Raw genomic sequence first — 20,816 nt, forward strand, 5'->3', positions numbered from 1 at the left:
CTTTCATTACTGAAACTGAAATGCTCTTGCGATGTTATGGGGTGAGTAGTATTTGATCATAAGCAAGGGACGCGATCTTGACGTAGGCAACCTGTTGCGGCGGCCCGGTTCCTTCCGTCCCTTTACGACTAATCTGAACCTACCTGTGAACTTTGTCTCAGCAGATCATCAGTAGGGAAGCCGAGCGAAACCCACTGTACTTCGACATGAACCAGGCTGCAATTGAGGTCACTAATCTACGTTTCAGGAGAAAGTTTTCACACGAAATTAAAGGTTGGAAATTCTGTCCTTAACTAATATATTCTGAAACTTAGGTCAACAAGTATCACTGCCAAGCCCGTGCTGGTCTTAACTCAGTCACTCACAATCCCTTTTACTTACGTTAGCAAGTTTATGGTGTTGCATTTCCCGAAAACGTAATAGCTACAAAAATATTGATTGTTTTTGATTCATAATGCTCGCCAAATATTAAGTCTGTCGGTACCAAATGCAGTCACAGTTTTTAGCCACCAACCTGCTTAATACGCCACGCGGAATATATGTCTTTTCTCGTCACAAAATTCACTTAAAAATTCCGAAATTTCTACAGACCCATCGGAATAATTATGCCGTCACTTTACAACACTTTTGATGTATGAAACACTGCTAGATCCGGCAACTCATCATTTCCGTCGGAACTGCTACTACACACGTCCGAACTGTTTCATGGCTAGGCTCCGACTCCTGTGTAGAATACTCCAAGTCTTCTTTACCAGCAGAGAAAGGCGCGCGAAGAATATTGCTTTACCATTGGTCAGCTTACTCAACAGCCAATAGCAAAACAACATTCTCACGCGTCAGTCCGCGCTTTTCATCAATAACCAATCGCAGAACAGTAAACCTAACCACTGCACGTTTTACCGACGTAATTATCTAACATGCTGAAGTTTTGTTTATGCATAAAGTTATTTACTGTTGTTATTTTACCTGAATTAACTTTCACTTTACCATGAACTTACTTTAGATATCTATTCTACAAAAATCCCCTTTGTCCACTTCCATACTTCTTCGAAATGTTCCCACACTAAATCGCACTACATAACTCGTTAAACAATTATCTTTATATTAACCTTAAATCACATTCACGCAGCATTCCAACTGCTAAAACACATTTATAACATTTTACATACACAAAAATACATAATAACACTTTATGAAAATAGTGTAACAGTTTATGAAGAACATTCTATTACTTTAGTGCACTCTAGTGGGCACAATCGAAACTAAATCACAGTCCCCTATCCAATACTGTCCTCTGTCGGCTGATACATAAACTACGTGTGCGTCCAGTCTCGCGTCACCATCTGTCACTATACAGCTCTGACACGCATCTCCCACTTAACCGCCGCCAAGGCAGGATCGGTATACGGCGCTACGCCTGACTGTCATTTTCTCATCAACCTTGAACAATGTGTCCCAGGTATCTCATTTATGCCCCCCTTCGCTGTCTCCACGATGCAGTCATAAGCATGTGGTTTGAAACGTATCTTTCTACTCACCAAGTTGACACTGGATCATTACGACCTGTGGTAGGCTTACGCAAGTCTCAAGTAGCTTCTACTAGTCGTCTGATCTTCAGCTGACAACAGGGATGAAGTCGGCGATGACGTGTAATCTGTATTTCAGCTACCATGTGACCCAACACTTCCTTTTTTTTATAAGCAGGTTGGTTTAATTCAGGATTCCAATAAACCCTATTATTCCCCACTCTTTTGGCTACAGACTCCTAGTTTTCACTATCCAGCTCTGAGACACATCTCCCACTTGACCGCCGCCAAGGCAGGATCGGTATACGGCGCTACGCCTGACTGTCATTTTCTCATCAACCTTGAACAATGTGTCCCAGGTATCTCATTTATGTCCCCCTTCGCTGTCTCCATGATGCAGCCATAAGCATGTGGTTTGAAACGTATCTTTCTACTCACCAAGTTGACACTGGATTCATTACGACCTGTGGTAGGCTTACGCAAGTCTCAAGTAGCTTCTACTAGTCGTCTGATCTTCAGCTGACAACAGGGATGAAGTCGGCGATGACGCGAAATCTGTATTTCAGCTACCATGTGACCCAACACTTCCTTTTTTTTATAAGCAGGTTGGTTTAATTCAGGATTCCAATAAACCCTATTATTCCCCACTCTTTTGGCTACAGACTCCTAGTTTTCACTATCCAGCTCTGAGACACATCTCCCACTTGACCGCCGCCAAGGCAGGATCGGTATACGGCGCTACGCCTGACTGTCATTTTCTCATCAACCTTGAACAATGTGTCCCAGGTATCTCATTTATGTCCCCCTTCGCTGTCTCCATGATGCAGTCATAAGCATGTGGTTTGAAACGTATCTTTCTACTCACCAAGTTGACACTGGATTCATTACGACCTGTGGTAGGCTTACGCAAGTGTCAAGTAGCTTCTACTAGTCGTCTGATCTTCAGCTGACAACAGGGATGAAGTCGGCGATGACGCGAAATCTGTATTTCAGCTACCATGTGACCCAACACTTCCTTTTTTTTATAAGCAGGTTGGTTTAATTCAGGATTCCAATAAACCCTATTATTCCCCACTCTTTTGGCTACAGACTCCTAGTTTTCAGCATAATCCCTGTTCAGCCCGGCAGCCTTAAACCGTCGGCACACGGACCGTGCTGTCGAACGTTAACGTTGAGCGTGACAAGTTCAACGTGCCGCTGAACGCTCAGGAACAATGCGACTTGTGCATACGGTACGTGGGCCCCAACGTGGTATACGCTATCGCAACGCACTCCAGCGGCAGTTGAGGGAAGTTTCTAGTTCGTAAATCACTCTGTTTACTCAACGGGCGCGCGTAAAATTCCCACGTTAGCTCTATTAAAAAGCACATTTCCTCCATCGTCCACGAAAAGGAAAGTACCATGTCCAATCAATAAGGACACAGGCTTATAAAAGTTCGATTACAAACAGTGCGTTACAAATTTGGAATACTTCTTCTCGTGAGATAAACATTATTTCATAATTCCCACATTTTAGTAAAACCCCAAGGACAGTTTACTTGATCACTGTTCCTACCCAGTAGCAGAATCTTTGCAAAACACGTGAATTACGAAGCGTAAAAGAAAAAGGAGCAAAATATCTTTATTCAAGTAGCGCAAGCTGTCCTGTAGATTAAGGCGATCGAACAAAGTCACCCCTCAAAAAAGCTGAACTTATAGTAGTATATACTTATATTAAGCTAATAATAAAGTATCAGAACCTAATAAATACGTGAATGTTTGGAAAAAAATTTGGAAATGTCGAAAAGCGAACCACCGCCCTTATAAGTAACTCAGGACAGGTAGCGTGACTCTACTCATTACGCCAAACCAACAGTACACCCAAGGCATCACATTATGTTACTCCTTGTCGAAAACCTTAATCGTAGATATGTAACTAATTGAAATTTAATTATAACAAATTGTGCCAAGAACAATGCATTTTAGGTCGATCTTCAATGTGTCGCTGCCTTCAAATAGTCAGCTCTCATAATACGCAAGTTACAATAATTCTTTTGCCACAAATACGATGTTTCTCATTATTTTATTGGAACGAATCACACAGTTAAGAACGGGTTTTCCAGTGATTCTCAAATTGCTGGTGCTCAGAAACGGCATATATACATACAGGCTTGAAATGAATGCCAATATGGCGCCTCGCAAATCTGTACCGAAGGGAGAAGGCGTGCGTGTGACGTAGGTGGCGCTGTGCCATCTCATTGGTCAACGCTCAAACGCACGCTCAGAATATCTGACATGCCAGATACTGCTCTGCACGTTCGGAAAGACTCCCGAACGTGCTGTTCAACGCTATGACGTCAGAAACTCGGCACGCTCAACGTTCGCGTCCACGGTCCGTGTGCCGACGGCTTTAGGCTACCTTAGCGGGAGGGAATATGTGCTCATTAGGTAGCACTACTGGTGGATGTCAGACCCAACGTCCCCCCCAGGGGATCCACAACTCTTTTGTGGATACGTGCGTAGCGAGCACGGGGCCCCGAGCTAATGTGGCCTTCCTTCCTTTCCGGGCTGCATACCTTCCCTTTCCGCATCCTTCCCCATCCCCTGTCTTCACCCCCCCCCCTCACCTCTGGCTGATTCCTTCACTTTCTCCCCCTCTGGGAGTATGGTTTGCGCCTACGTCCGGAGACGGACGCTTGTAAATGTACCGCATTCTTCTTCTTCCTTGCTTGTATGTCTTCTTCCTTCCTTTGTCCATCTCCTTTCCTTACCTCTTCTCTTTACCCTTTTCTCCGCTGCGGCGTTTGAGACCCCCTCTTCTTTCCTTTCCCTTTCTCTTTCTTCCTCCCTGTGCGTGTCTGAAGGCCGACCCACGCACTTCCATGCGTAGCCGGTGACGGGGTAACGCGTAATTCCCCGCCCCGGGTAGACAGGTAGGACACGTACGTACCCCCTGGTAAAGGCCAGGCCCAGGGAGGGGTGATTACCCGAGCTGATACCTTCCGAAAGTGCCGATTGGTCCCTCCGTCCGTTTGTCGGGAGGTGTGACCTGAGGTGTGAACAATCACCTAAGGCGGGTGTGCCCTCGGTGAGGGCCCCCACAAGGGAGGAGCGCGCCATCGGAGACGCCGGTAATCATGGGGGATTCTTCCGCAATGGTTTCCTCACCTTCCACTATGTCTGCTCACAAACGTAAGTTCACTGAGTCTCAGCCACAGACGGTTCTTCCATCGTTGCCACAGTTCCTTGTTGTTTCTCGGTCTGACGAAGGTCACGACTTTTCCACGGTCAACCCTTTCATTATTCAGAAAGGTGTCGACGCAATTGCGGGTCCTGTAAAGTCTTGTTCCAGACTACGGAATGGCACCCTGTTGTTGGAAACACACAGTGCCCTCCAGGCTCAAAAATTGCTGCGTACTTCTCTGCTCCACACCTTCCCTGTCCGGGTGGAACCGCACCGTACCTTAAATTCCTCGCGTGGAGTCGTTTATACACGCTCCCTCGATGGATTGTCTGACGAAGAAATTCAGCACTACCTGTCTGACCAGGGCGTCACCGCTGTTCATCGGGTTATGAAAAGGGTTGACTCGAACATCATTCCAACCCGCACTGTCTTCTTGACATTTGACAAAGTTCAACTCCCATCAAAAATCAAAGCAGGCTATGAGATAATTTCCGTTCGCCCTTATGTCCCAAACCCTACGCGTTGCTATCGATGTCAGCGGTTCAATCACACCAGCCAGTCCTGTTCCAATCCGGCCAAATGTGTTACGTGTGGCAGGGATGCCCATGAGGGTGCTTGTCCACCTCCATCCCCTCGCTGCATCAACTGTATGGGTGACCACGCTGCTTCCTCTCGAGATTGCCCTGTTTTTAAGGACGAAAAGCTGATCCAGGAAATAAGAGTGAAGGAAAAGGTGTCGACCTTTGCTGCTCGAAAGTTACTCGCCAGTCGACAGCCCACCGTGCCTCAGAAAGGAAAATACAGCGCTGTCCTTGCTTCTCCTCGGCCAACAAAGGAGGCGGCCACGCAGACTTGCGATCTCACATTTAGTACCACGGTCGTCAGATCGGCCAGCGCAAAGATCGCCCGTTCAACCTCACCTCTTTCGCCTGCCCACTCTATGGCTCACCCTTCGTCGGGTTCTGCTAAATCTCGAGCCCAAAAGTCAGACGCCAAGTCTTCCAAAAAAGAGCATTCTCGTGAAGAGTTTTTACGTACTGCAACTTCACAACCATCGGTTCCTCCTTCATCTAAACATACCTCCAAGAAGGCTACGAAGAAACACAGTTCCTCTCCTTCTCCGCCAAGGCGTGTCCCATCTACAGCACCACCTGGCGGAAATCGCCCTCGGCCATCTTCTGTGTCGCCGAGGCGCACTGTTGGTGGCCGGTCAACTGGCCGATCGTTGGTGGCAGGAGCTGCTCCTGACCAACCTATGGATCAGGATCTTCTGCCTTCGACTGAATGCCACTCCATCCTGTCGGTCGCAAGCTCTGAGCAGTCGTTGAGTTGACAGCACCCTTGGTGACGTTCCTCCATTTCTGTTCACCCTATGTCCATTATCCACTGGAATATCCGCGGCATTCGCGCCAATCGGGAGGAATTGTCGATCCTCTTACGATCCTACTCGCCGGTCATCTTCTGTCTTCAGGAAACAAAGCTGCGTCCCCATGACCGCTTTGTTCTCCCTCATTTTCAGTCCGTCCGATATGACCTCCCCTCTGTTGAAGGCACTCCAGCCCATGGAGGACTCATGATTCTGCTCCATGATACTCTCCATTATCACCCAATCCCCTTAAACACTTCCTTCCAAGCTGTCGCCGTCCGTCTTTCCCTTTCTGGATACACGTTCTCTCTTTGTACGGTATACATTCCATCGTCTACACCAATGGCACGAGCTGATCTCCTTCATCTTCTTGATCAGCTTCCACCCCCCTATTTGCTGGTTGGGGACTTCAATGCCCACCACCCGCTTTGGGGATCTCCACATCCTTGTCCACGTGGCTCACTATTGCTAGACGTCTTCCACCAAGCGGATCTAGTCTGCCTCAACACTGGGGTCCCCACATTTTTGTCTGCCTCCACGGCAAATTTATCCCATTTGGACCTTGCGGTCGGTACTGTTCCGCTAGCTCGGCGCTTCGAATGGTTCGCCCTTGATGATACACACTCGAGTGACCACTTTCCATGTGTTCTTCGACTGCAGCCTCAACTGCCATATATGCGCTCGCGACGCTGGAAGTTTGCCCAAGCCGATTGGACACTTTTTTCGTCTCTAGCGACATTCGATGACCGTCGCTTTCCCAGCGTCGACGATGAGGTCACACATTTTACCGACGTTATTCTCACAGCTGCGGAACGTTCAATACCACGCACCTCCGAATTGCCCCGGCGCCCTCCAGTCCCTTGGTGGAACGAGGCATGCCGTGCCGCAATACGTGAGCGGCGACGTGCTCTTCGCATTTTCCGTCACCATCCAACTTTGTCCAACTGTATCCGATATAAGCAGCTCCGTGCGCGATGCCGTCGCGTCATCCGCGATAGCAAGAAGGCAAGCTGGAAATTCTTTACTAGCTCATTTAACAACTTCACTCCCTCCTCGGAAGTTTGGAGTCGGCTTCGACGGTTCTCAGGCGCGCCTAGTTTCTCCCCGGTCTCTGGGCTCACTGTCGCGCATGATACCTTAGTGGACCCCGTCGCAATTTCTAACTCATTGGGTCAGCACTTTGCTGAGATTTCGAGCTCTTCAAATTACCCGCCGGCGTTTCTCCCGAAGAAACGTGCAGCGGAAGTGCGACATCTTGCTTTCTCCTCTCAAAATCGCGAAAGCTACAATACTGTTTTCTCCATGCGCGAACTCCAACATGCACTCTCTTCTTCTCGCTCCTCCGCCCCAGGACCGGATGGTATCCATGTCCAAATGTTGCTGCATTTATCAACCCATAGCCTGCGTTACCTCCTTCGCCTTTATAATCGAATTTGGACCGACAGTACCTTTCCCAGGCGATGGCGGGAAGCTATTGTCGTTCCCGTTCCGAAACCTGGAAAGGACAAACATCTCCCCTCTAGCTATCGCCCCATTTCTCTCACGAGTAGTGTCTGTAAGGTTTTGGAGCGTATGGTGAATTACCGTTTAGCTTGGTGGCTGGAGTCCCGCAGTCTTTTAACACCTGCCCAATGCGGATTCCGAAAGCATCGTTCTGCTGTTGACCATCTTGTTGCTCTCTCCACTTATATCATGAACAATTTTCTCCGGAAACGCCAAACGGTAGCAATATTTTTTGATCTGGAGAGAGCGTACGATACCTGTTGGAGGACAGGCATCCTCCGTACACTGTTCTCTTGGGGCTTTAGAGGTCGGCTGCCCCTTTTTCTTCGCGAATTTATGGCAGAGCGCACATTTAGGGTGCGGGTGAACACTACTCTCTCCCGTACTTTCTCCCAAGAAAACGGGGTACCCCAGGGCTCCGTGCTGAGTGTTGTACTGTTTGCCATCGCCATTAATCCAATTATGGATTGTCTCCTTCCTGATGTCTCGGGCTCCCTCTTTGTGGACGATTTTGCGATCTACTACAGCTCTCAACGGACCAGCCTTCTTGAAAGACGTCTTCAAGGATGTCTCGATCGCCTCCACTCGTGGAGCATCGAAACCGGCTTCCGTTTCTCACCCAGTAAGACCGTTTGTGTTAATTTTTGGCGACGTAAGGAGTTTCTTCCGCCCTCCTTACATCTAGGCCCTGTCAACCTTCCGTTTTCCGACGTCGCTAAATTCTTGGGTCTTATGTTTGACAGAAAACTGTGCTGGTCCTCCCACGTTTCCTATCTTTCGGCTCGCTGTCTGCGTTCCCTTAACACCCTCCGTGTCCTGAATGGTACCTCTTGGGGAGCGGACCGAGTGGTCCTTCTCCGCCTCTATCGCGCCTTAGTGCGCTCGAAATTGGATTATGGAAGCATAGTCTACTCCTCTGCTCGGCCGTCTATTCTTCGGCGACTCGACTCTATCCACCACCGTGGATTACGTTTAGTGTCTGGAGCTTTTTACACCAGCCCTGTGGAAAGCCTTTATGCTGAGACTGCTGAACCTCCGCTGTCCAATCGGCGGGCAATCCTTCTGAGTCGTTATGCTAGCCATCTGTCTTCCATGCCTGCTAATCCAGCCCATAACCTTTTTTTCGACGCCTCCTTTGATGTCTGGTATTCAGGCCGCTCCTCCTCCCTACTACCCCCGGGAGTCCGCTTCCGTCAACTGCTCCATTCTCTTTCCTTCCGCTTTCCTAAAACCTTCTTGACAACTTGGGGTACAGCACCGCCTTGGCACCGTCCCCGGATCGACTTGCTCAGAGACTTATGTCAATTTCCCAAGGATGGTACCCCTACACTTGTTTACCGTCGGGCATTTGCTGCTCTATGTGCACAAATGACGGAAGCCACATTTATTTACACCGATGGCTCGAAAACATCGTTAGGTGTAGGGAGTGCCTATATTGTTGGCGACACCCCAAATCACTTTCGGCTTCCCGACCAGTGTTCGGTCTATACTGCGGAGCTTTACGCTGTTCTCCAGGCTGTCCACTACATCCGCCGCCATCAGCGGATACAGTACGTAATCTGCTCCGATTCTCTCAGCTCTCTCCTAAGTCTCCAAGCTCTTTACCCTGTGCACCCTCTGGTCCACCGGATTCAGGACTGTCTGCGCTTGCTCCACCTGGGGGGCGTCTCAGTGGCGTTCCTCTGGCTCCCGGGACACGCTGGTATCTGTGGAAATGAGGCGGCCGATATAGCGGCCAAGGCTGCAGTCTCTCTTCCTCGGCCAGCTCTTCAGTCTCTTCCGTTTACCGATCTACGGAGCGGTTTATGTCGCCAAGTCACTCAATTATGGCATGCGCATTGGTCAACACTTCCCCACAATAAATTGCGGGAAGTGAAAGCCCTTCCTTGCGCTTGGACCTCTTCCTCCCGAACGCGTCGTCGGGAGGAGGTAATTTTAGCTCGACTCCGGATAGGGCACTGTCTTTTTAGTCATCGACATCTTTTAAGCGGTGATCCTCCCCCACTCTGTCCCCACTGCTCTCAGCTGTGGACGGTCAGACACCTTTTAATTGAATGCCCCTATTTTAATCCGTTACGCTCCCGTCTACAGCTATCGCCTGATCTATCGTCGATTTTAGCAGATGACACGCGCTCAGCTGACCGCGTTCTACAGTTTATTAGTGACAGTGAAATGACGTCAGTCATTTGAAGCTTTTTTTTGGGGGACAACCAACCCCTTTCTATAGTGGACTTTTAAGCATTCCTTCTGCCTTTAGTTTCTCAAATTTTCTGACTTTGTTTCCATTGCTGCTGATTTTAAATTTCGTTTTTTTTCCTGTTTTCTACGTCACGGGCTGGGCGCTAATGACCATAGAAGTTTTGCGCCCTAAAAACCACAAACAAAAAAAAAAAAAAAAAAAAAAAAGACCCAACGTCTTACTGCATAAATAATCTCCCCATCATTCACATACTGCTTCCCGCGGAGTGCATCCTTCATTGGGCCAAACAGATGTAAGTCGGAAGATGCGGGCTCCAAGCTGTAGGGTAGTTGAGGAGGAACAGTCCAATCAAGTGTCATAAGCTCCTCTCGGATGTAGAAACTTGTGTGAGACTTTTCGTTGTCATGGAGAACGAGAAGCGCGTTTGGATTTTTGTGGCGACGGACACGCTGAAGCCGTGTCTTCAGTTTCGGCGTGCGGCAGATTGAACAGGTTTTGCGCCATCTTGTTGCGATGATAACAGACGCCCCACCCAACGACTCTCCGTGCTTTTGTTCACTGCCACTTCTCCGTAGACAATCTGAAAGCTCCTGTGAACATCTATGATGCTCCAGTTTTCCGCCAGAAGAAACTGAATGGCAGCACACTCCTCAGAACGCGCCTCCAAAACAGACGCCATTTTGAAAGCTACGTATAGCATCGCCAGCTATAGGAACTTCATGTAACTATAGGGGCTGAAGCAGGAATATTCCACAGTCCCCCCACAACAAATTCCGCATTTTTAAACCGAAACTGGCCGAGAACAAAATGCGGTGCATTACTTATTTAACGCCCCTCTTATTTTATACACAGGCGCATGAAGACAGGAAAATATTTTTCTGAAAAATCATCACCCGAAAGGATCTTTCACTATGCAGCGGAATGTACACTGAAATGAAACTTCCTGACACATTAAAACTGTATTCGAACTGGGAATCTTACCTTCCGTGGGCACGCTATCCAGACAAGACTCACCATCCACTCTCACAGCTTCAACCGTTTCAGCACTTATAAGTAGGGCCAACCATAGGTAACAGTAGCACTAAAGATGTATCATCGACTCGTACTGACTCGTTTCAGCTGAGATCGTAGACAGCTACGAGAGGCCTTTGAAAAGTCCGTGCAAAAATAAAAACTACTCTCGTGTTTGAGGTAATCCTTTATTATTTTTCGACGTAGTCTCCTTTTAGACTTACACAGTTCGTCCAACACTGTTCTAATTTGTTGATCCCTTCTGAATAATAGAAATTGTCCAAGTCTGCAAAATAGCTATTAGTTGCTGCTATCACATACTCATTTGAATGAAATCTTTGTCCCGCCAGCCATTTCTTCAAATTGTGGAACAAATAGTAGTCCGAGGGAGCCAAGTCTGGAGAGTAGGGGGGATGTGAAACGAGTTGGAATCGTATGACCATTAATTTTGCGACCGCAACTGATGAGGTATGTGCTGGTGCGCTGTCGTGATGAAAAAGGAATTTTTTTGCGGTCCAATCGCCGGCGTTTTTCCTGCAGCTCGGTTTTCAGACAGTCCAGTAACGATAAATAACATGCACCTGTAATAGTTTTACCCTTTTCCAGATAGTCGATCCCTTGCGAAACCCAAAAGACAGTCGCCATAACCTTTCCGGTCGAAGGAATGGTCTTGGCCTTTCTTTGGTGCAGATTCTCCCTGGGTAACCCATTGTTTAGATTGTTGTTTGGTATCAGGAGTATAGTACTGTATCCATGTTTCATCCACAGTTACGAAACGACGCATAAAGCCCTGCCGATTCTTCCTGAACAGCTGCAAACCATCCTTACAACACTTCACACGATTCCGTTTTTGGTCAAGAGTGGGCAATCGCGGAAACCATATTGCGGGTAGCTTTTTCATGTCCAAATGTTTATGCAAAATATTATGTACCCGTTCATTCGAGATGCCCACAGCACTAGCAATCTCACGCACCTTAACTCTTCTGTCATCCATCACCATATCACAGATTTTATCAATGATTTCTGGAGTCGCAACCTCCACAGGGCGTCCAGAACGTTCAGCATCACTTGCGCCCATATGGCCACTCCGAAAATTTTGAAACCACTTATAAACTGTTCTACTCGAAGGTGCAGACTCACCGTAATGTTTATCAAGCTTCTCTTTAGTCTCCTGAGGCGTTTTGCCTTTCATGAAGTAATGTTTAATCACCACACGAAATTCTTTTTCGTCCATTTTTGGACTATCACTCGACTTCCTTGATTCACACGAATGCTAAAAACGAAGAAATAGACCAATATGGCTGAAACATGGTGTGCTTTCTTTCCAAAGATCCTACTAACTAAAAATGACCTCGATACGCGCCGGTGGTGCCATATGTCGGACTTTGCACGGACGTTTCAAACGCCCCTCGTATGTCAGACTTTGACCATATTATGGACTCATGTCTCTCCATAATTTTAATATACGTCTCCATATTAGATGGGCAGATCACATAAGTAATGAGGAAGTATTGAATAGAATTGGGGAGAAGAGGAGCTTGTGGCACAACTTGACTAGAAGAAGGGATCGGTTGGTAGGACATGTTCTGAGACATCGAGGGATCACCAATTTAGTATTGGAGGGGAACGTGAAGGGTAAAAATCGTAGAGGGAGACCAAGAGATGAATACACTAAGCAGATTCAGAAGGATGTAGGCTGCAGTAGGTACTGGGAGATGAAGAAGCTTGCACAGGATAGAGTAGCATGGAGAGCTGCATCAAACCAGTATCAGGACTGAAGACCACAACAACAACAACAACAACATCTGTCATTATTCATGACAGATTTTCTCCATCACACAAACCTTCAATGTACTCCATACGAATTTCCAACTATGTTTCTGCATTTAACAGAGGTTGCCTTACCACCTTCTATTTCTCAATTGTCTTATTTGACTTTCCATACGTTCTGATTTATCCTGATAACAGCGTCTGTAATTTTACCTAAAATCTGTCCTCAGCTTCCTATCTAACTTTTCTTTCATCAGTAAGCCGAGTATTCCCCTGATAATCCGTGACTTCTGTCTTGTTCCACTGCGGCTAAGGTGCCCTTTCTTGTGTTAATTATTTCGTTATTGCATTCCCCTCGTCTTCACTTAGGTAACTGAGAACTGTCACGGAGAATTTCCACTTTATGTTATTAATTCGTAAATTTCCAACACAAACAGTTTCTCACCCTCTTTAATTTCAACATACGTAAATCGCTTCAACCTGAAATTTCACAGACGTTAGTGTATTATGTAAACGCTCTAGAAGATGGGAAATCAGCAACATAACAGACTACCTTGAAATCCCTGTTAGATCTCACTGGGACGCTGTGTCACGCTGTTGCTGTAAAAAGTGAGGAATCAAGACTACAGTTTAATATGTCGACGACGACAAGGATTGTCTTAAGCATCTTAAGGGAACTGTGGGAAACCTAAATCTGGATACGGGATAGCGATCTGAACCAACGACCACCAAAATGCGAGACCAGTTTCGTGAAAACGGAGACAAAACCGCTGCGTGTGTTATCACTGCCTTTAGAGATATGTCTGGTGCCTGAAGCGTAAATTAGACGAGTGTTGGTGAACGCAGCACACAAACCAAGTTCCCCTAAACGCAGACGAGTGAAGTGAGATCGGCATGTAATTAATTATCGCAGGAGCAAAGAGGGCAAGTAAGGGTCTGGTGTTGTACTACAGTTGCCAGAGTTAAAGCGCGGATGCTGCGGCTGTTTATGCAATACCACACTTCTGTCCCAGCAGTCGAGCAAACGAACGAGCGGCGATTTAATATGTGCAGAGCTCGGGGCATCGGAATCCAATAGCAGTCCGAGGGGTACCTGGCGAACTGGCATGTGGCCACAGAGGCTGTGATTAAAATCTGTCCACGCCGTAATGTCTGACAGGTGGTTGAGAGCGGCTGTGTCAGAAACTTTGATGGCTTTGCTATCTCAAAGATACTCTTGGTTCGTACACTTTTATTCTTTGTTGTTACTTTCCTCTCCAGAAATCAATTGCTTATCGTGAGTATAATACTTCTTATCTCTGTTGTGTTAATAAATAATAAAAATGATTTGGTCCTACACAAAGACAAACAATCATAAATCGTCTATCCACTTGTTCACTTACTATTAACGAGCTTAACCAGCTCTGAAAGGTATTAGTTATTGATTTCACAGTGTCTTGCCAGGTACGAGGGGCTTTCAAAAAGTAATGCAACACATTTTTTTCTGGAAGTAGGTTGCTAGTATTTAGGATTCTCATACACCACGTTATTCTCCACTCTTTTGGCTACGAAACGTATTTTTCAACACAATCTCAGTGAAATGCGACGGCCTTAGGCCACCTTACTTGGAGAGCCAGTATGGCCGCATGGTACCATTCTACTGGTCGACATCGGAGTCAACGTTTTGCTGCATCAGTAAACTCCCAATTGTCCATGTGCTGCTTCCCATGGAGTGCATCCGTCATTGGCCAAACAGATGGGAGAAGAATAGAGGTCCGGGCTGTAGGGTGGATGAGCGGGCACACACTTTGAGTACCCCAACTGGTGGAAGAGTGTGTCAGCACCAGATGTTTGTTTGATTCTGGTCCATCGACCACCTCGAATGAGAGTGTCTGCACGTTCCAGCATTGCAGGAGCCACAGCTCTATGCGTTCGGCCGGCACGCGGGAGATTGCACAGGTTTGCGCGACCTTCTTGCGATGATGACAGGCGCCTCGCCCAACGACTCACCGTGCTTTTGTTAACTGCGAGGTCCCCGTAGACATTCTGCGAACGGCTGTGAATATCTGCTATGCTCTGTTTTTCCAACGAAAGAAGCTCAGTGGCAGCTCTCTGCTTGGAACGTACCCCTATTACAGACACTATTTTGAAGGCTTCGTATGGAGCTACTACCTATCGGAACTTCATGAAGCGATAGGGGCTGAAGGGGAATATTGCACGATGTCCCACAACAAATTCCTCTTTTTTGAACCTAAATTGTCCGATAAAAATTTGTTGTATCAATTATTGAATGTCCCTCGTATTTCTCTCTGGGTTTTAACTTCCCAGTTCCTCACAATTAGGAGATTCATGCCTTGAGTTACGCTGCCAAAGAAACAAAGCATAGGTCTTCTGAAAAGTCTTCGTTTTCTTTACGGCGTTTTGTACATACCTCTGAATATTTGTGCAGTCCAACGGACTCTTCGTTATTTTGAGCTTTCAAATCCTTTTCAGAACTGTTTACTTTGGCACGCTAGCTGTAGGAAACTCCTTTATTCAAATACTACCAGGTTTGGTCGGAAAGTTTGTTGTGGTCTGGTGTTTGTCCAAAAACGTTTGAAGAAAAACATCAGATATAGCAATTGAGGCACATCATGATTTTTAGAAAAGGCAAGGAAGTCTCGTAGCTTTAGCTTTGGGCATGTCTGTCTCTCCATGTAAATCATAGACTTCTGTATTTGTTAGCTGTTTGTATTCTGCTGAGGTTTAATTTTGGATTCCTCCAAATACCTTTCTCAAAATTCTCACTTCAAAGACTTTTAGTTTCACCTCTTCTTATTTTATTAATGTCCAAGTTTCACAAGGGTAAGACCAAGTGTTATCAGAGTTTTAGATGTGTATCATAGAATTTGGTGATTCAATTTTACTTTTTATTATATGCAGCAGTACAAAATAAGACGTTGTTTGACAACCAGAGGCTTCCTTTGCCAGGATACAGATTATCTGGCTGTTTTTCAAGGAGTTCCTTGCGGGGTGGGGGAGTGGCTATGTACGTAAAAAACAGTATTCCATTTGAGCCCATAGATGTATCACGACACTGCACTGATCAGATATTTGAATTTTGTGCAGGGGCAGTTGAATTTAGTGAAACTAAACTTATAATTGTTGTTGTTTATAGGTCCCCTAACTCCGACTTCAGAGCATTTCTGCTCAAGCTAGAGAGGGTTCTTGATTAACTTTGTAGGAAGCACCAGATATTATTTATATGTGGTGACTTCAATATTAATTTTGTATATGATGGTGCAAGAAAAAGGATGTTGGTAGATGTCCTAAATTCATATGATCTGATGCAGACTGTGTTTCTTCCAACTAGGACGCAGGGGAACTTCAGCAAAGCCTTAGACAATACTTTTATTCATTCTTCATTACTAGATGGGCATTCTGTTAGTAGACTCGTGAATGGTCTTTCAGACTATGATGCACAAATTTTAACACTAAAAGGCTTTTGTACCGTACTCAAACAAATGTCACATATAATTACAAACTATGAAGGAAAGTTAATCCAACAGCAATAGAGAGTTTTTTAAATCTTGTCAAGGAACAGAGTGGCAGGATGTTTACAGTGCCAATAACATAGATGATAAATAGAATGCTTTCCTCAACACGTTTCTCATGCTCTTTGAGAGTTGCTTTCCATTAGAACGTCCTAAACGGGGTACTAGCAGTAATAGGCAGCCCAGGTGACTGACTAGTGGGATAAGGATATCTTGTGGAATAAAACAGGAGTTATATCAAAATGTTAGAAGTAGTCACAATCAAGCTACAGTATAGTAAGGTGCTTAAAAATGTTATTAGCAAGGAAGTGTCTGGTCAGCAACACAAGGTCGAGGATATAAAGTCAGTTCGCAGTAAAAATATTTCTGTTACTGATAAATCATATATATGTACAGTATTTAACAATCATTTTCTGAGCATTGCTGGTGAATGAAGTAAAAATTAAGTTTCTACAGGGAATCATATAACTTTCTTGCAAATGCCTTTCCGAGATTTATGTCTGAAATACTCCTCTGTGATACAAACAAGGGGGAGATTGAGTCAATGATTAAAATCACTGAAGACTAAGGACTCTCATAGTTATGATGGATTGTCTAGCAGAATATTAAAGTACTACGCTGCATAGTTAAACATCACATACTACGCTGCACATTTTAGCCCTGTATTTAGCCATATTTGTAATTTTTCCTTTAGGAATGGTCGGTTTTCTGAACGTTTAAAGTACTCGGTAGTAAAGCCGCTTTATAAAAAGGGATATAGGAATAATGTAGATAATTTTAGATCTATTTCTATGCCATCAGCGTTTGCAAAAGTTATTGAATGGCTATGTATGTAAGGATAATTGATCATTTTATATCACACGATTTGCTATCAAATGTACAACTGAAAAAGCTATATTCTCTTTCCTCAGTGAGGTACTGGTTGGGTTAAACAAAAGGTTTCCAACGCTAGGCATTGTTTTTGATTTAACTAAGGCATTCGATTGTGTTGATCACAAAATATTGCTCCAGAAGTTGAAACCATTACGAAATACAGGGAGTAGCTCACAATTGGTTCACCTCTTACTTTAGCAACAGACAGCAAAAGGTCGTTATTCACAACGTTGATAATGGCTGTGATGTGGGGTCTGAGTAGGGTACAGTCAAGGGGGTGTGCCCCAGGGATCAGTGTTGGGACCACTCCTGTTCCTTATTTATATAAATGATATGCCCTATAGTATTACAGCTAACTATAAAATATTTCTGTTTGCTGATGACACTAACTTGTTAGTAAAGGATGTTGTGTGCAGCATTAGCTCGGTTTCAAATAGTGCAGTTCGTGACCTAAGTTCATGGCTTGTAGAAAATAAACTAATGCTAAATCACAGTAAGACTCAGGTTTTACAGTTTCTAGCAATTCAACAAACCATGACATTTCAATTTCACAGAATGGGCATATGATTAGTGAAACTGAACAATTCAAATTTCTAGGTGTTCAGATAGACAGTAAACTGTCGTAGAGAGTCAACATTCAGGATCTTGTTTAAAGACTTAATGATGTCATTTTTACTATTCGCACGGTATCTGAAGTGAGTGATCGTTCGACACGAAAATTAGTCTACTTTGCTCATTTTCATTCGCTTATGTCGTATGGTATTATATTCTGGGGTAATTCTTTCCATTCTAAAAAGATATTTTTGGTTCAGAAACGGGCGGTTGGGGCAATAGGTGATGTACGTCCACAAACCGCTTGTCGACCCCTGTTCACGAGTCTGGATATTTTGACATTGGTCTCTCAATATATATATATATATATTCCTTACTGTCATTACTTGTTAGCAATATTAGCTTATTCCCAAGAATAAGCAGCTTTCACTCAGTTAATACTCGTCAGAACCCAAACCTGCATTTGGCTAGGACTTCCTAAACTCTTGTGCAGAAAGGTGTGCAATATACTGCTGCGTCAATCTGCAATAAGCTACCACAAGAATTGAAAAATCTTAGCAGTAATCCACGCGCTTTCAAATTGAAACTGAAGAGTTTCCTCGTGGGTCACTGCTTCTACTCTGTCGACGAGTTCCTTGAAAAATTAAGCTGATTGTTATCGTATTGTTGATTGCGTTTACCTAAACTTGTGTACTGTCTTTTTTCGTGTTCATAAACTTTTATTTTTATCTGTTATTGCTTTTATGTTGTAATTTCATGTACTGACACGTTACATGACCTTGGAGATTTGCTCCTCAATTCGGTCCTACGGAACGTGACGTGTAAATAAGAAAAAAAAAAAAGGAAACGCCCTCGATTGTCACGGTCGTAGTTATTATTTCGATTGCGTCAGTTTTTTTATCGAACGACGGGCAGTCAACATTTTTGATTATCGCCTTGTAAATAGAGCTAGGTACGCAAGGTACGTGTGTACAGTCCGACGCATGCAAACAGAAAATAACTTCCGAATTTTTGTCGGTGGAGTTCGGTTCTATCCCGTATAACGGCAGGCGTACGAAGAAGAAGGAGAAATGATGGGCACAGCGCTACAAGCAATTTCCAGTTACGACCTCCTTTTACTCCCAGGTGCTGGCGAAAGGTCGTTTCATCGAGGGGGCCTCCACCAATCTCTGTATTCCGCTGATGTAGGCGCCAGCCATTTACGACCGGAAAGGACGAGACGCTTTTCAACTGTTTCAGCGCCAACGGAAACTTTGGGCTGACGACGCGGCGTTTGGGGTAACCCGTCTGTGTCTTTCTCTATTCGCGCCGTCCGTGTTCCGCTGTTCCGCATTCCGTATTCCGACCCATGTTTACGCACACGCCCAGAAAGGATGTATGAGCCCGGTGCTGTGTATACGCACTATTTAACCTAACGAGATTGCACGCGGCTGTAAAGTTGTCGAGTGACGACTGATGCGCAGCGACAGATAACTGCCGCTGTTCCCCGCTTTCGTCCCCTTCCGTGTTTGTGTGTGTGTGTGTGTGTGTGTGTGTGTGTGTGTGTGTGTGAGAGAGAGAGAGAGAGAGAGAGAGAGAGAGAGAGAGAGAGCTGGAGAGCGGAGTGGGAGGACGGGATGCGACGAATGGGCGGGGCGTTGATCGCGCCGCAGCCTCGCTCGGGAGCGGTAGTTGCCTCCTCCCATTAAGTTAGGGAGTCTCCGCTGGGATCTGACGCTTCTGGAGTGCCGCTATCACGTACGAAGCCCTCGGAAGCACTTCAGGGCCGCCGACATCGCCTCCCATCACACTTCCCCTCCCGGCAGGCTACCACCGTGCGAGCAGTGTCTCACTGTAGCGACGTGGAGGTGCCGCAACTGTTTGGGGAGGTGCTTACTTTGTAGCATTTAGATCCGCAGCTACGTGCTATGGTCCATCAATGGGCCGCACAACAAACGTTAGGACCTGATACGGGACTCAGTATACATTTCAGTGTTTTATAAAAAGCTTTTTTTTTATTGCATTGGTTTCCGGTGGAGGAAGGTTTGGCCGTTGTCCGATTGGGCAACGTTTCCGGGGAGCGCCGTGTATCATGTAAGTATAATGCACACTTGGAGGCACCTTCCTTGCTTTAATGGGCTCGCCCAAGGGAGCGTGTTGGCGCCAATCCTATTCAACATATACGCAAATGACCAACCAACTCCAGACAAAACCAAAACTTTTGTATATGTAGACGACCTGGCAATAACAGTTCAAGGAAACAGGTTTGAAGCCATCGAGGAGAAACTAGAAACCGCCCTTTCTACTATGTCAACCTACTACAAAAAGGATTCTCTAAATCCCAATCCCTCCAAAACGCAAGTGAGTGCATTCCATCTGAACTCGAGGCAGGCAAAGTACAGGCTCAATGTTACCTGGGATGGGACATTACTAGAACACACACATACTCCCACCTACCTTGGCGTCGTGCTGGACAGAACATTGACGTACAAATATCATTGCGAAAAAGCACGCAAAAAAGTAGAAGCACGAAATTCCCTAATAAGAAAGCTGTCCAACAGCAAATGGGGTGCCAAACCTACCGTGGTCAGAACTTCAGCCCAAGATCTGTGCTTCTCAGCTGCCGAATATGCCTGCCCGGTATGGTGCAGATCCGCCCACGCAAAAAAGTTAGATATTAGCCTGAATGAAACATGCAGGATAGTGACAGGCTGCATGAAACCAACCCCCATAGAAAATCTTCACAGGACCGCAGGTTTCAGAAACCCTGACTCACGTAGGAAAGCCCATGAACATACCGAGAATCTAAAACAAACCTTTGATGCCGGACACACATTATTTGGCCAAGAGTGTGGCCCCAGCAGACTCAAATACAGACGCCGCATCCTAAGTTGCGCCTTAGATGGGCCCCCCATCTACTATCCACTAAGAGAGGACCCACTAAGCGGCGTTTCTGGTGACTGGAAAACCTGGAGAATGCTTATCCGCATCAGAACTGGGGTGGCTCCTGTGAAATCTAATCTGATCAAATGGGGTTTGTTGGACGAAAATGACGACAAATGCGACTGCGGCACTCGACAGGACGTGGAACATCTTCTAAAATGCCCTGCCTGCCCCCACAGATGCACCCTCGACGATCTATGGCTGGCTAAAGAAGAAGCATTGGACATTGCCCAATACTGGGCAAACAAATTGTAGTTTCCGGACACGAAAAAGTAAAAAGTAAAGTATAAAAAGCTTTAAAACAAAATTACGCCTTTATGAAATGATAATTATACGCTAGCGTGCAAAAATTAAGGACGAAAGTAACTTCCGCGTACCGTGTCACTGCCAAGTAACGCAGCTCGATGACACTTGGACC

The 20,816-nt window shown here is 45.7% G+C and overlaps 1 protein-coding gene across 1 annotated transcript in view; it reads right to left on the reverse strand.

Moving 5' to 3' along the window:
- Positions 1 to 20,816, reverse strand: part of LOC126456813 (Down syndrome cell adhesion molecule-like protein Dscam2) — a 389,296-nt gene that overhangs the window by 338,020 nt on the left and 30,460 nt on the right. The gene's annotated exons all lie outside the window — the stretch shown is intronic.

The sequence above is a fragment of the Schistocerca serialis genome, chromosome 1, assembly GCF_023864345.2.
Source record: "Schistocerca serialis cubense isolate TAMUIC-IGC-003099 chromosome 1, iqSchSeri2.2, whole genome shotgun sequence".
Taxonomy (NCBI): Eukaryota; Metazoa; Arthropoda; class Insecta; order Orthoptera; family Acrididae; genus Schistocerca; species Schistocerca serialis.